Genomic DNA, 12,758 nt, shown 5'->3' with positions numbered 1-12,758 from the left:
GGAGGGGCTGTATCCTGCAACTCTGGTGTATCTGGCAGGTCCTGGGCAAGGGGGAGCTTGCTGGGGCTAAGGGATGCTCTCATGGCCAGGCTGTGGGGCAGGGAGACGGCCTTCCCAAACTGGCGGCTGCAGAAGAGCCCAGGCCTGAGGCTGGCCTTTGCCACTTGCCGCCCGCTGCTGAATTTGAGACGTGGCGGGCAGTGTTCCCTCTGCAAAGCCACGGAGGCCCCGAAGTGCCGGCCCTGCCAGTAGGCAGATGTTCCAGCTGCAGGGGGAGATAAGTCAGGCCCTGCTCTGTCACTGAGACACATCCCCCATCTCCCCAGGAGCAAAATCCTTGCTTGGGGCGTCTTCCTTGAGTAGGAAAAAAGCAGCAGAGACTCTGGGCTCCTCAAAGAGCAGCAGCATCTTATGGTGGCACAAAGCATGAGGGGACCACAGCTCAGGTGCATAAAGCTGTTATCCAGAATTGTTTGCGGGGGGAGAGGAGATTGTAAGCAGAGCGAGAGGGGGACAAAGGGACTCAGGGAGATAATTATGTAATCAGTCCTATAAAACCATCTCTATATATTGTTATAAAGCACCATGAGAACCTCAGGAGAAGCTGCCGGGTCAGGCCAGGGGGGGCCCATCCAGTTCAGAATCCTGTCCTCCCCAGTGAAAACCTGCAGGCAGGATCCGGGTGCGAGAACCCTCTCCCCTCCCGTGGTCTCCAGCAATGAACATGATGCCTTCACAATGGCTAGGAGACCTTGAAAACCACCTCCTCCTCCTCTCCTGTTTTCCACAAAGCACAACCTTGCAATTCCACCATTTGGGGATTTGACTTCTGAGCATTGTGTGTGTGTGTGTGTGTTGATTTCCCTATTATTATTATTATTATTATTATTATTATTATTATTACTCTTCTTTTTTTACTTTGTGCTTCTTCAAAGAGAAATCCCAAACAGTAAGGAGTTCTCTGCTCATGTCCGGGTGTCTGATTTTACGCAAAATACTGTTGGCACACACACAAGATTAAAGGGCGCGTTCTCGGCCCTGACAAGTGAGGTGGGAGGAGCTGGAGGCAGATACAAGCAGGAAAAAAGTGTGTGGAGAAATTCAGATTTTCCGGAGAGAATTCCAAATGGAAAGCGCTCGAGTCCAGTCCCAAAGACGACACACCGAACAACGAAAGGCTGGATTTTCCCGTCGAGTGTGGACAGACCCTAATTAAGTCTCTCCTGATTAAAATTGCCCCCTACCAATGAACCAACTTCCCCCACAGTTGTGGCAAAGGCGATGTGGCCTCTTTTCAAGGGGATGTGTCAAACGCACCCCCCAAAAACCCTGACGATGGATTTACAGGAGCTCATTCAAAGCTTGTCTTTCATCGGAAATGTTTATGAAATAAGCCCTGCCTTGCCCGGGATTTATGCGCTGCACCGCTGGCGCATCCTTGGGCCTGCAAACGAGGCCACGAGGGAGCCGCTCCTCGCTGCTTCGGCTCAGTTTGAGAGACTGCAAATCAAAGTGTGCCGAGAGGCGGCCACGCCAGAGCCTGGCATCAAAAGAGACATCCTGATAAATAAATCAGCTTGCTGGGCGCCGAGGTGCACAAGCAAAGTGGTGGTTCCCCCGTTGCGGCTCTGCCGGCGGAAATTCTGAAGTGATGCAGGCAGGCAGCTGGACAGGCAGGCAGCTGTTGGCCTCCACCTGCTCCTCCATCCGACACATCTGGAACGGGAGGTCAGACTCTCTTCACACAGCGCAGAGTCAAACTCTGGAATTTGATTGCACAGGAGGCAGGGATGGCTTTGAAAGAGGATTGGGCAAATTCACAGAAGAGGAGGAGGAGGGGGGGAGAGGGCTATTGAGGGCTAGTAGCCATTATGGCATCCTTTCAGCCTCAGGCCTTTCTTTCCCTTGCAGCAACTGATCTTTGAAGAGGGGGCTGCTGCAGGATTTTGAACCCCAGAGTAACCTGGGTCTGGGTCCCCCATCCAGGTCCTAGTCTGACACTCCAAGGCAGGCACCCCCAAACTCGGCCCTCCAGACGTTTTGGGACTACAATTCCCATCATCCCCGACCACTGGTCCTGTTAGCTAGGGATGATGGGAGTTGTAGTCCCAAAACAGCTGGAGGGCCAAGTTTGAGGGTGCCTGCTCTAAGGTAAAGGACCCCTGGATGGCTAAGTCCAGTCAAAGGCGACTCTGGGGTTGCGGCGCTCATCTCACTTTCAGGCCAAGGGAGCCGGCGTTTGTCCACAGACAGCTTTCTGGGTCATGTGGCCGGCAGGACTAAACTGCTTCTGGTGCAACGGGACACCATGATGGAAACCAGAGAGCACGAAAACACCATTTACCTTCCCACCACAGTGGTACCTATTTAACTACTTGCACTGATGTGCTTTCGAACTGCCTGGTTGGCAGGAGCTGGGAAAGAGCAACAGGAGCTCAGCCCATCACAGGGATTTGAACCACCAACCTTCCAATTGGCGAGCCCAAGAGGCTCAGTGCTTTAGACCACAGCGCCACTCGCATCCCTAACTACCACACAACAACACTGCCTCCCTTCCTCTCCCTTCCTCTGGGGATCTCATGGGGCTACTGGATCTGCTACCTTGCAGGAATGTCTCCTCTTGGACTCCACTTAATGCTCTCTGTGGCGTATATTTGGGAATAAAGCAAATACTGCAAAAATGATGGCAGAGTTCGATCTCCAGTGCTGTTTCCTCCAAAGGAGACCAAATCCATTCCATCGCCCTGCCCCTGGAAGGTCTCACTGGCCTGGGAATCAGAGAATGGGTGACAGCAGCGGCAGGAGCCTAGACAACACAAAACACTGTTGCTGTAGGTAGGTTTTATTTTATTTTATTTTTTTATCTTACATTTTGGAAATGTACATTCAGGTTTTTTCCCTTTAAATTTTTTTTGGGGCGCCCAAGAGAGTGGGTCCCTCAGCTAGAGCTTGTTGAGCTTATACGTAAATCCGGCACTGGCCCAAGGTCACACACTTGTCTGTGGAGTGGGAGGATTTGAACCCTGGTCTCTCCCAAGTCCCAGGCCGACCCTCACCACATCACCACCACACCTGCCACCACGTTGCAAGGAGAAGCAGGGGATCTGTGCCTCAGTGCGTGTGTGGAAACGGAGTCTGAGCAGCCAGAGTCGGGCCGGTGCTTCTCCTGCGGGCGCCTGCAGCTGACACGGAAGAGCCTTGTCTCCTCGCATCAGCACAAGCTGCGCTGTCTCCCCCCCTCCGAGCAGCGTCTCCCCAGCGGAGGGGGGGGGGAGGGAGAAGAATGCGCTGCTGCTGCGGCATTGCTCTCCTTTCCTGACGTTTCTCTCCCCCCCCCCCCGTTTCTCCAGCCTTCCCTTGCAGGAGTCATTAGTCACGCGCTGCAGCTCACATCCCTGGGCAGGGGGGGGGGGGCTCCTTCTCCGCCCTGGGAGTGGGGCTGACCCGGCTTTCCCCCAAGGTGCTCTGAGCTTACCTGGGCTTCGCGGGGAGGGCCTCTTTGGGACTGTTGCAGGAATTTATGTATAGGTTGGGGGGGGGTTGCCCCTCCAGCAGATGTCATGCACTACCAAAATCAGCACAATGACTTTTGTGATTTGTCCCCACAAAACACTTCATCACATTTTCTTCCTATCTATTCAAAGGGCCTCTGCTACACCATACCAAATGTAAGAATTCAGTGATAAATGTATCTACAGGGAAAACTTCAGAAGTTCCTATAGACCTGTGAGCTCAGCTCCTCAGCAGCCCCTCTGCCTGAGGGATAGTTCCTGGCCTCCTGATACCTGAGGGCCAGGCAGGTAGCCATTCCAGAAAGAACAAACACAGATGAAGACACAAGGGTGGGATTAACTTGGCTGGGAAATGTAAAGATCTCTCTTGATGGGTGTTTGGTGGAGGGCAAGGGGAACCATGGGGCAGGGTCCAGGATGCTCAGATCACTGCCCCCAGACCTCCCCTTTCATGATGTAACTGTAATGTAGTTTGGGGGGGGTGTAACATGGGGGTTAGCAACTAATAAAAGTTTGGGTCCTCTTTTGTTCTGGGCTTCCATCTTGTTCCACCTGGTGGCATTGCAAGAGGGGGTTGGAATAGATGACCCCTGGTGTCCCCTTCCAACTCTTCTACGGTTCTATGTAAAAACCCTTCATTTCTGAGGATGGCTCTCATGTTACCTCTCCTGTTTTCCAGGCTAAGCATCCCCGGCTCTCTCAACCCTTCCTCATGAGGACTGATTTTTGTGGGATGCGAAACACAAGAGCAGTCAAGTACAACATTCCTAGAGTGAACATGTTTACACATGGGGAGGAATATTTGCCCAGCCAGCAGGTAAACTTCCTGTTTCCTTCTGGGCTGAGACAGACTTCCTCTGCCTGTGACTAGAGGTGGGCGTGGCCTCACCTGTGCAGGTAATGACAAAAGCACAGAGCAAGGCAACCATCTCTCCTCTTTTTGACTACATGCATTGAAGAAGCAACATCTGCTTAGTCAAAGATGCTTTCTTGGCCTCCAGCCAAGAGAGGACAGAGGGACTGTCTCCTTATGAGATAGTTTCCAGGTGTATGTTACTTTTCTAAGCTAAGTCTGCCTTCTGGGATCCGATTGTGAACAGAATGTGAGTAAACTCTTTTTACGGCTTTATAGAACACTGTGTCATGTCTTATCTTTTATGAGGAAAAAAGGAGGAAATACCAGAACAGTTATTATAGAGGCTTTAGCGAGCCTGAGCAAATGCATCCGCTGTGAGTTTAAAAAGGGGAATGTTACTCTGCTAAATTGTGAACTTGTTAACACAAGTTGGAAAGGCTATAATCAGACAATATATCCTCTCCTGCATCTCTGAACATTCCCACAATTTCCAGGCCCTTAATCACCCTCCTCTGTTGGGATCCACCACTGCTGTGAGGAGGGAGCAGTTCTGCCTGACTCTCTGGACATCTGGACCTGCCTGGTATGTAGCCGTAACTGATAGCCGCCCTCCAGGGCTCTCTCAGTCAGGGAAGACTCTTTTCCATCACCAGTGAGATTGAGACCTTTTCAGAGGAAGCAGAAAGGGGTGGGGGTGGAGCAGGAGTTAAGCCTTGGGCTCCAACAACTGCAAAATGCGTGTTTAACTCTGGAGGGGTTAATTGGCTCCATGTCAGGAAAGCATGCTCCTGTCACAGCAGGCCCTGCTGCTGAGATGCAGCACATCTGTCAGGGCTGCAGAGCTCAAACGAGTATAAAGGACAAAGTGAAACTTGAGTGATATTTTTTAAGAAAGAAACCTGCCCCCCTGCCCCCGCTGCCTCTGACCATGCCTTTGAAACCGTAATTAATTCATCGGCCGCCTGCCATGTGCAGCCATCACTCATCCTGTTTGCCAACTTGTATCTCAAACGAGAATCGCTCCTCTTAGGCCGTTAACACCGCCTCGCCCTCGTTTGAAATACGGCGTTGGCATCTGGGCGGCAGGATAATTTATGGCCTCTCCTGGCGGCGCCTTGCCTCTCCCTCCGGCTCCTTGGGCTGCGGTCCCTTCAGAAGATAAATCTGCAATCTTCTTGGAATTGAAGATCAATCGCCAATTTAACTTTCCCTCCTCGCTTTGATCTGGAGAGCAGTTTGCTGGGAGGAGGGAGCAAGAGAGGCGCCAGCGCTGGGAAAGATAGTGCCTGGCGCCTTGAGATTTGCCCCCTTTGGGATCGCGCCCCACTTGGGACCAAGATGGAAGTCCAGCAGGTGGCAGGCAGTGGAGGAGGAGAGGGCCATTGGGGGCTCCGAGCCAGGATGGCTCCACTCTGCCTTCCATAGCAGGTTGGCCACTGTGGGCGCAGGATGCTGGACCAGGTGGGCCCCAAAATGACCCCTCTGCAGCGCCACAAATCCAACTCAATGGTGTAACGTTGGAAAATGTCAATCACTTCTCCAACCTGGGCAGTTGTCTTTTCACAAGGGCCGACATTGATGCCGAAATCCAGCATCGCCTGAGCTCTGCAAGTGCGGCTTTCTCCCAACTGAAGTGCAGAGTGTTTGAGGACCGGGACATTCACAGGGAAACCAAAATGCTCGTTTAAAAAGCTATTGTACTACGAACCTTACTGTATGCTTGTGAAACATGGACCACTTATAAATGCCATCTCCAACTCCTCAAAAGATTCCATCCATGGGGTCTCCAAAAGTTTTTACACATCACTTGGGAAGACAGGTGAACTAATACCAGTACTGTATACTGGAAGAAGCAAAGATCACCAGTGTCAAAGCAATGATTCTTCCACATCAGCTTCTTTGGACTGGTCATGTTGTGCAGATGCCTGATGATCGTCTTCCAAAGCAACTCCTCTATTCCGGACTTAAGAATGGAAAGCGTAATGCTGGTGGTCAACAAAATAGGTTAAAAGATTCTCTCAAGGCAATTTTTTAAAGATGTAGTATAAACACCAACAATTGAGAAACACTGGCCTGTGAGTGCTCCAGTTGGAGAACAGCCTTGACCAAAGGTGTCCTGGGCTTTGAAGACACTTGAACTCAGGACACAAGGGAGAAACGTGCTAAGAGGAAGGCGCACTTGGCAAATCCACACCGTGATCGACTCCCGCCAGGAAAGCAATGTCTCCACTGTGGAAGGATGTGGGGATCCAGAATTGGCCTCCACAGTCACTTATGGACTCACTGTTAAAACCGTGTTCATGGAAGACAATCTTATTCGGCTACGAGGGATGGCCAAAGAAGAAGAAGAAGACTGGCTTGACTCTGCAGGCTCCTCTTATGTTCCACAGATGCTTGTCCTGTGGTGCCTGTCATTCATTCTGTCTGCAGGAAGGTCCTTGTGGACCCACGCCTTCCAGCACCCACAGCAAAACCCATAGCAGAGCCTCATCCCACCCCTGGGCCCCTCAGTGACCCCCTCCCAAGCTCCCTCTCTGCCCCTGCTTTTGGACCCCCTGGCACTTACGCTATGGGGTGCCACTGGGCACTAGTCTTTTCCCAATGCCATTTCACATCTACATCAATGGTTCCCGAACTTTTTTTGGGCCTCACCCCACTGGCTCCATAAACTCATCCCCAGTCCCCCCACTCACCCTATAAAAGCTTATTCGGAATAGCGATTTGCACAACCAGCTCAGGAATATAATAACGCAATAAAATTCAAAACAGTAGCAGCTAATTGCACATTTATTCAAAACCCAATTAAACCTATTTAGTTTATTTAATTCAACAAAATGGATGAGCTTGATTCCGTGACACTCTCTTTAAACCTCCCTCGCCTTGACGCTTAGCTAGGGAACCTCTCAGTCCCACTGACACTTGAAGCCTCAGGGGAACCTCATGAGTTTGGGGGCGAAGGAGGCTGGTGACACTTGGCCGTGTTTCTCCATGTGGCCCCCGAATGAAGAGGAGCTGCGTGGGGTCTGGGCTGGATGAGGGGAATGAGCTGCGCTTGAATCTGGCAAGACAGAGGCAATGTGAGTGAACAAATCTCACGGGTGGAAAACGGGTTGCTCACCTGGCCTGGATGGGTTTGCATTCTCCGTGAAAGGACAGGAACACCGTTTGGGTGCTTCTGTATCTGTCTCTGCCATGGGAGGCCCAGAAATGCTGGCTGCCAGCTGTGACTGATGCCACAGCCTGCATGAGAGCAAGAGAGAAAGTCATGGAGGAGGAGACGGCTATCATTGGCTATGAGCCAAGAGAGCTATGCTCCCCCTCCAGTGTTACAAGAATATTAAGGTCTCAAATATAGAATAAATATTCATAAATGCACACATATCTAAGTATGTGTGTCTGAGAGCAATCCTGAAGCCATTTTGACTCTCCCAATGACCTCAAAAACTTGCAAATTTGTGCATGAATAGAGTGAGCCTGTGACCTGAATTCAGGAAACTAAAATACTGACCATCCCAAAAGAATGGCCAGGCTGCCCAGCTAATGCAATCAGTGACCATTATCAGTGGCAAGAAGGATTTCTGCTGGAGACTGCCTCCTTCTGTGATGTATGCATGGTATTTTGGGTTACAGGGTGGGCAATTTCAACAGTCTACCGTATTTTTCACCCCATAAGACTCACCGGCCCATAGGATGCACCTAGTTTTTTTGGGGGGAAATAAAGGGGGGGGGAATTTATTTTTTCCCCCAGGTGCACTGCGCTAAGCCCGAAGCTTGGGGCGTGCGGAGCTCAGCGCACCCCAAGCTTCTGGGTGCCGGCAAGGTCTCCGCTAGCCGTGGGAGAGCCGGGTCTCCCACAGCTAGTGGATAGCTTCCTGAAGCCTGGAGAGTGAGAGGGGTCGGTGCGCACCGACCCCCTTGCTCTCCAGGCTTCAGCGAAAGCCTGCATTCACCCCATAGGATGCACACAAATTTCCCCTTCATTTTTGTAGGGGGAAAATTGCATCTTATAGGGCGAAAAATACGGTATATAAGGCCTTGCACACCATTGCTCTGAGTTCCTCCTCCCTTCTGCATGTGGTGAGTGAGGACCCTGTTGCAAGAGATCAATAAAGATCAGGCTTATGAGCTGCTTTGCTTCCAAATATTCTCTGCTTGGCCTCTGTTATTTTCTCCTACCAATGGGGAACCCACTTAAGGACTCTATAAGGGCCCTTGGATACCCCATAAGGGAAAAGGAACAGTTCCCAGCCTTTAACAATGGATATAGCAATTCTTCTGAACTCCTATGGAAAGCATAGGAGGGGAGAAGGCTCTTGTGCTGGGGTCTTACTTGAGTCTGGCCACTGTGAGAGCAGGGGGCTTAGTCCGAGCTAGCAGGCCTCTATGTTCTTAAATCTCAGAAACCAAGTTTTGCTTGTGCAAAAGACATTTGAACTTTATTTCTAAATTAAGGCAGGAGACAAGACAAACCATGGGCTCCACGTATTTGTAACTCCACTGACAGCTTGGCTGAAAGACGGATCTTGCAGAATGGGGTTTGCTATACTGATGGTCTGGCGAGAGGCAGAAGACCTTGTTGCAGATGGCGATTTGCATGCTGAGCCTTGAGATGAAATCTCACCATACTGTACAATATCTGAATTCACCATCTGCTCTAAGACCCATTGAACATAGTAATAGCTTCCAGTACCACCAAAGCCGTGGGACGTGGGTGGCGCTGTGGGTTAAACCACAGAGCCTAGGACTTGCCGATCAGAAGGTCGGTGGTTCAAATCCCTGCAACGGGGTGAGCTCCCGTTGTTCAGTCCCTGCTCCTGCCAACCTAGCAGTTCGAAAGCACGTCCAAGTGCAAGTAGATAAATAGGTACCACTCTGGTGGGAAGGTAAACGGCGTTTCCGTGTGTTGCTCTGGTTCGCCAGAAGCGGCTTAGTCATGCTGGCCACATGACCCAGAAGCTGTACGCCGGCTCCCTTGGCCAATAAAGCGAGATGAGAGCTGCAACAACTGGACCTAATGGTCAGGGGTCCCTTTACCACCAAAGCCACCAAAATCTTTACTGAGAGACACACTGGAGGTGACAATCTTGGACCTGAGCAGGAAGCTCAGTGTGGAGAGCAGCATGGTGATGGCCTTATTGAAGGGCCTGGTTCCTCGACGGAACCCCATTTGACTTCTCAAGCTGAACTGAAAGCTGAGTTGGAGCTTCGAGCCTCTGGATGACAAGTCCGGAATCTCCTGCAGAGTGGCCCAGTTCCCCGCCCCCTCTTATTTAAAAAACCCGAGAGGAGAATCTTGCAGCACACTTTCTCAGGTAGGTGACCATGTATATTGCAATCATGTCAAAAAACTAAAGGAAGTGTTCAGACAACAACACAACCCGGACGGCTGCCATTGGTTCATCAGTTCTGCCAAAGTCAGTTGGAAAGCCCCATTGCTCCATACCGGCAACAAGCAGCCTTCTGTTTCACTAGCTTAGAATCATAGAATGGTAGAACTGGAAGGGACCCCAGGGGTCATCTAGTCCAACCCCCTGCCATGCAGAAATCACAACTCAAGAATCCCTGGCAGGTGGCCCTCCAACCTCTGCTTAAAAACATCCAATGAAGGAGAGTCTGACACCATCCCAGGGAGCCTGTTCCACTGTTGAACAGCTCTTACCTTCAGAAAGGTCTTCCCAATATTTAGTTGGAATCGCCTTCCTTGTCGCTTGAATCCATTGGTTCAGGTCCTACCCTCCAGAGCAGGAGAAAACCAGCTGGCTCCATCTTCCATGGGGCAGCCCTTGAGATATTTGAAGATGGCTCTCATGTCTTCTCTTAGTGTCCTCTTCTCCAGGTTAAAAGGTAAAGGTAAAGGGACCCCTGACCATTAGGTCCAGTCATGGCCAACTCTGGGGTTGCGGCGCTCATCTCACTTTACTGGCCGAGGGATCCGGCGTACAGCTTCCGGGTCATGTGGCCAGCAGGACTAAGCCACTTCTGGCGAACCAGAGCAGCGCACAGAAACGCTGTTTACCTTCCCACCAGAGCAGTACCTATTTATCTACTTGCACTTTGACGTGCTTTCAAACTGCTAGGTGGGCAGGAGCAGGGACTGAGCAACGGGAGCTCACCCCGTCGCGGGGATTCGAACCGCCAACCTTCTGATCGGCAAGCCAAAGAGGCTCAGTGGTTTAATGCACAGTGCCACCCATGTCCCACTTCTCCAGGCTAAACATGCCTAATTCCCCCAGCCGTTCCTCGCAAGGCTTGGTTTCCAGACTCCTGACCCTCTCAGCCACCTTCTTCTGCCCACCTTCAGGCTTGCCAATCTCCTCCTTAAACTGAGGTGCTTATGCCCTCCCTATGTAGGAATTGCATGGCAACCTGCCAGTTCTTCTAGAATTCATTCAGCTCAACTTGGCTTGGCACGTCTGCCGTGATCTGAAAATAGCTGTGCTCCTCGGTCTGCAACTGGGATACACAAAATGCAGGAAACGCTGCTGCTGCTTTATTTGTGAGCAGAACAGGGGAGTGTTAGCCGGACCCGGCAGGCTTGCGAATCTCTGCTGGATGTTACCGAGGGATGCTCCAGAAGCAAAATAGCGGAGGGCTGGACTAGATTGCCCTTGTGGGTCCCTTCCAGCACTACAATACTGTGGTTCTGTGATTATGTGAGCGACAGGGTTATTTATTTTTCACATGGAAGAGGGAACAAACTTCTTTTCTCCTGCTCTGGAGGGTAGGACTCGAACCCCTGGCTTCAAGTTACAAGAAAGGAGATTCCGACTAAACATCAGGAAGAACTTTCTGAAAGTAAGAGCTGTTCACGGTCTCCCTCAGGAGGGGGTGGACTCTCCTTCCTTGGAGGCTTTTAAGTGGCGATTGGGTGATCTGTCCTGGATGCTTCAGCAGTGATTTCTGCATCGTAGGGGGTTGGACTAGATGACCCTCGGGTGCCTTCCAACTCTATAACTCTATTATTATTAATATTATTAGTTTTATAAAATGAAGAAGGCTCGCTATATTTTACAAACAACAACAGCAAAACTAATATGCAAGCATAGAAAGTCAATATTGAGATGTTGTACAGGGAAGTATAGGGACGCGGGTGGCGCTGTGGTCTAAACCACCGAGCCTCTTGGGCTTGCAAATCAGAAGGTTGGCGGTTTGAATCTGCACAACAGAGTGATCTCCCGTTGCTTGGTCCCTGCTCCTGCCAACCTAGCAGTTCGAAAGCACGACGAAGTGCAAGTAGATAAATAGGTACTGCTCCGGCGGGAAGGTAAACAGCATTTTCATGCGCTCTGGTTTCCATCACAGTGTTCTGTTGCGCCAGAAGCAGTTTAGTCCTGCTGGCCACATGACCCGGAAAGCTGTCTGTGGACAAACGCCGGCTCCCTCAGCCTGAAAGCGAGATGAGCGCCGCGACTCCAGAGTCGCCGTTCACTGGACTTCGCCATCCAGGGGTCCTTGACCTTCCTTTTCCCTATTCCCATCTCGATGTTTAAAGCGCTCTCCTCCTCCGGAAGTCTGAACGCCTCTCTTCTGTCCTTCACCAGAGTCCTGCAGTTCGCTAGCTGAGACGCAAAACGTTCAAGTCCTGCCACACTGTGTAAAAACATTCCCTGGGGGGTTCTTCTCCTTTCAGGATGTGGAGATTAGGAGTTATTTTCTCAGCGACTGCCGTGTTGCGTACGTTTTTATGCCACAATTCAAGGGATGGATTTTGCAGATTCCCCCCATTTTTGTGATGGAGATAATCTGGCCGGCCGGCTTCCGAAGAGGCAGGCTGGGCTTTGGCTGGAGGGGCCGGTCCTCCCTCTGGAAGAGGCCTCTCTGCCCGCCTGCCTCTGGCCGCCTCTCTCCGCAGGTCCCCCCCCCCCCGATTTTCCTCCTGACAGCCGGCAGCTGCCTCTGCATCCCAATGAGGGTGGAGCAGCCTGCCTGCCTTGTTCTGGGGGAGAGCCTTGCCTGGCACGTCTCGCAAAGCCCTCCTGCCAATCAGGCCTTGGCTTGCATGGATGGATCTGATATTAAAGCTTCATCTAATGAGTTTCCACGCTGGCAGCGCGCAGGGAGGTGTTTGCCGAGAGCACGGACGGCTCTTCCTTCCCCCGCCGCGCCTGCCAAGCCGTGCAAACGAGGAACCGGCTTGTTTGTCTGCGAGATGCCAGGGGCTTCGGAGGCGATGCCAAGGCCAGGCCGACCTCCCTTCCACTTTTCTTTTTTCTTTATTAGGTAATTCAACAAAACATATAATCTTAAAACATCTTATCCTTAATTCCCCCCCATTTCCCCCTCCCTCCCATAAAACAACCCCCCTCCCCCCACCCCCTGACTCCCCTCAGTTCCAATCTCTGATTTCTCTATAAATGCTATTCTCTCTGCATGTTGCAGAATTGTATAAA

The sequence above is a fragment of the Podarcis melisellensis genome, assembly GCF_964234715.1.
Source record: "Podarcis melisellensis genome assembly, chromosome: 8".
NCBI lineage: Eukaryota > Metazoa > Chordata > Lepidosauria > Squamata > Lacertidae > Podarcis > Podarcis melisellensis.
Note: the sequence above shows the minus strand (reverse complement) of the source record.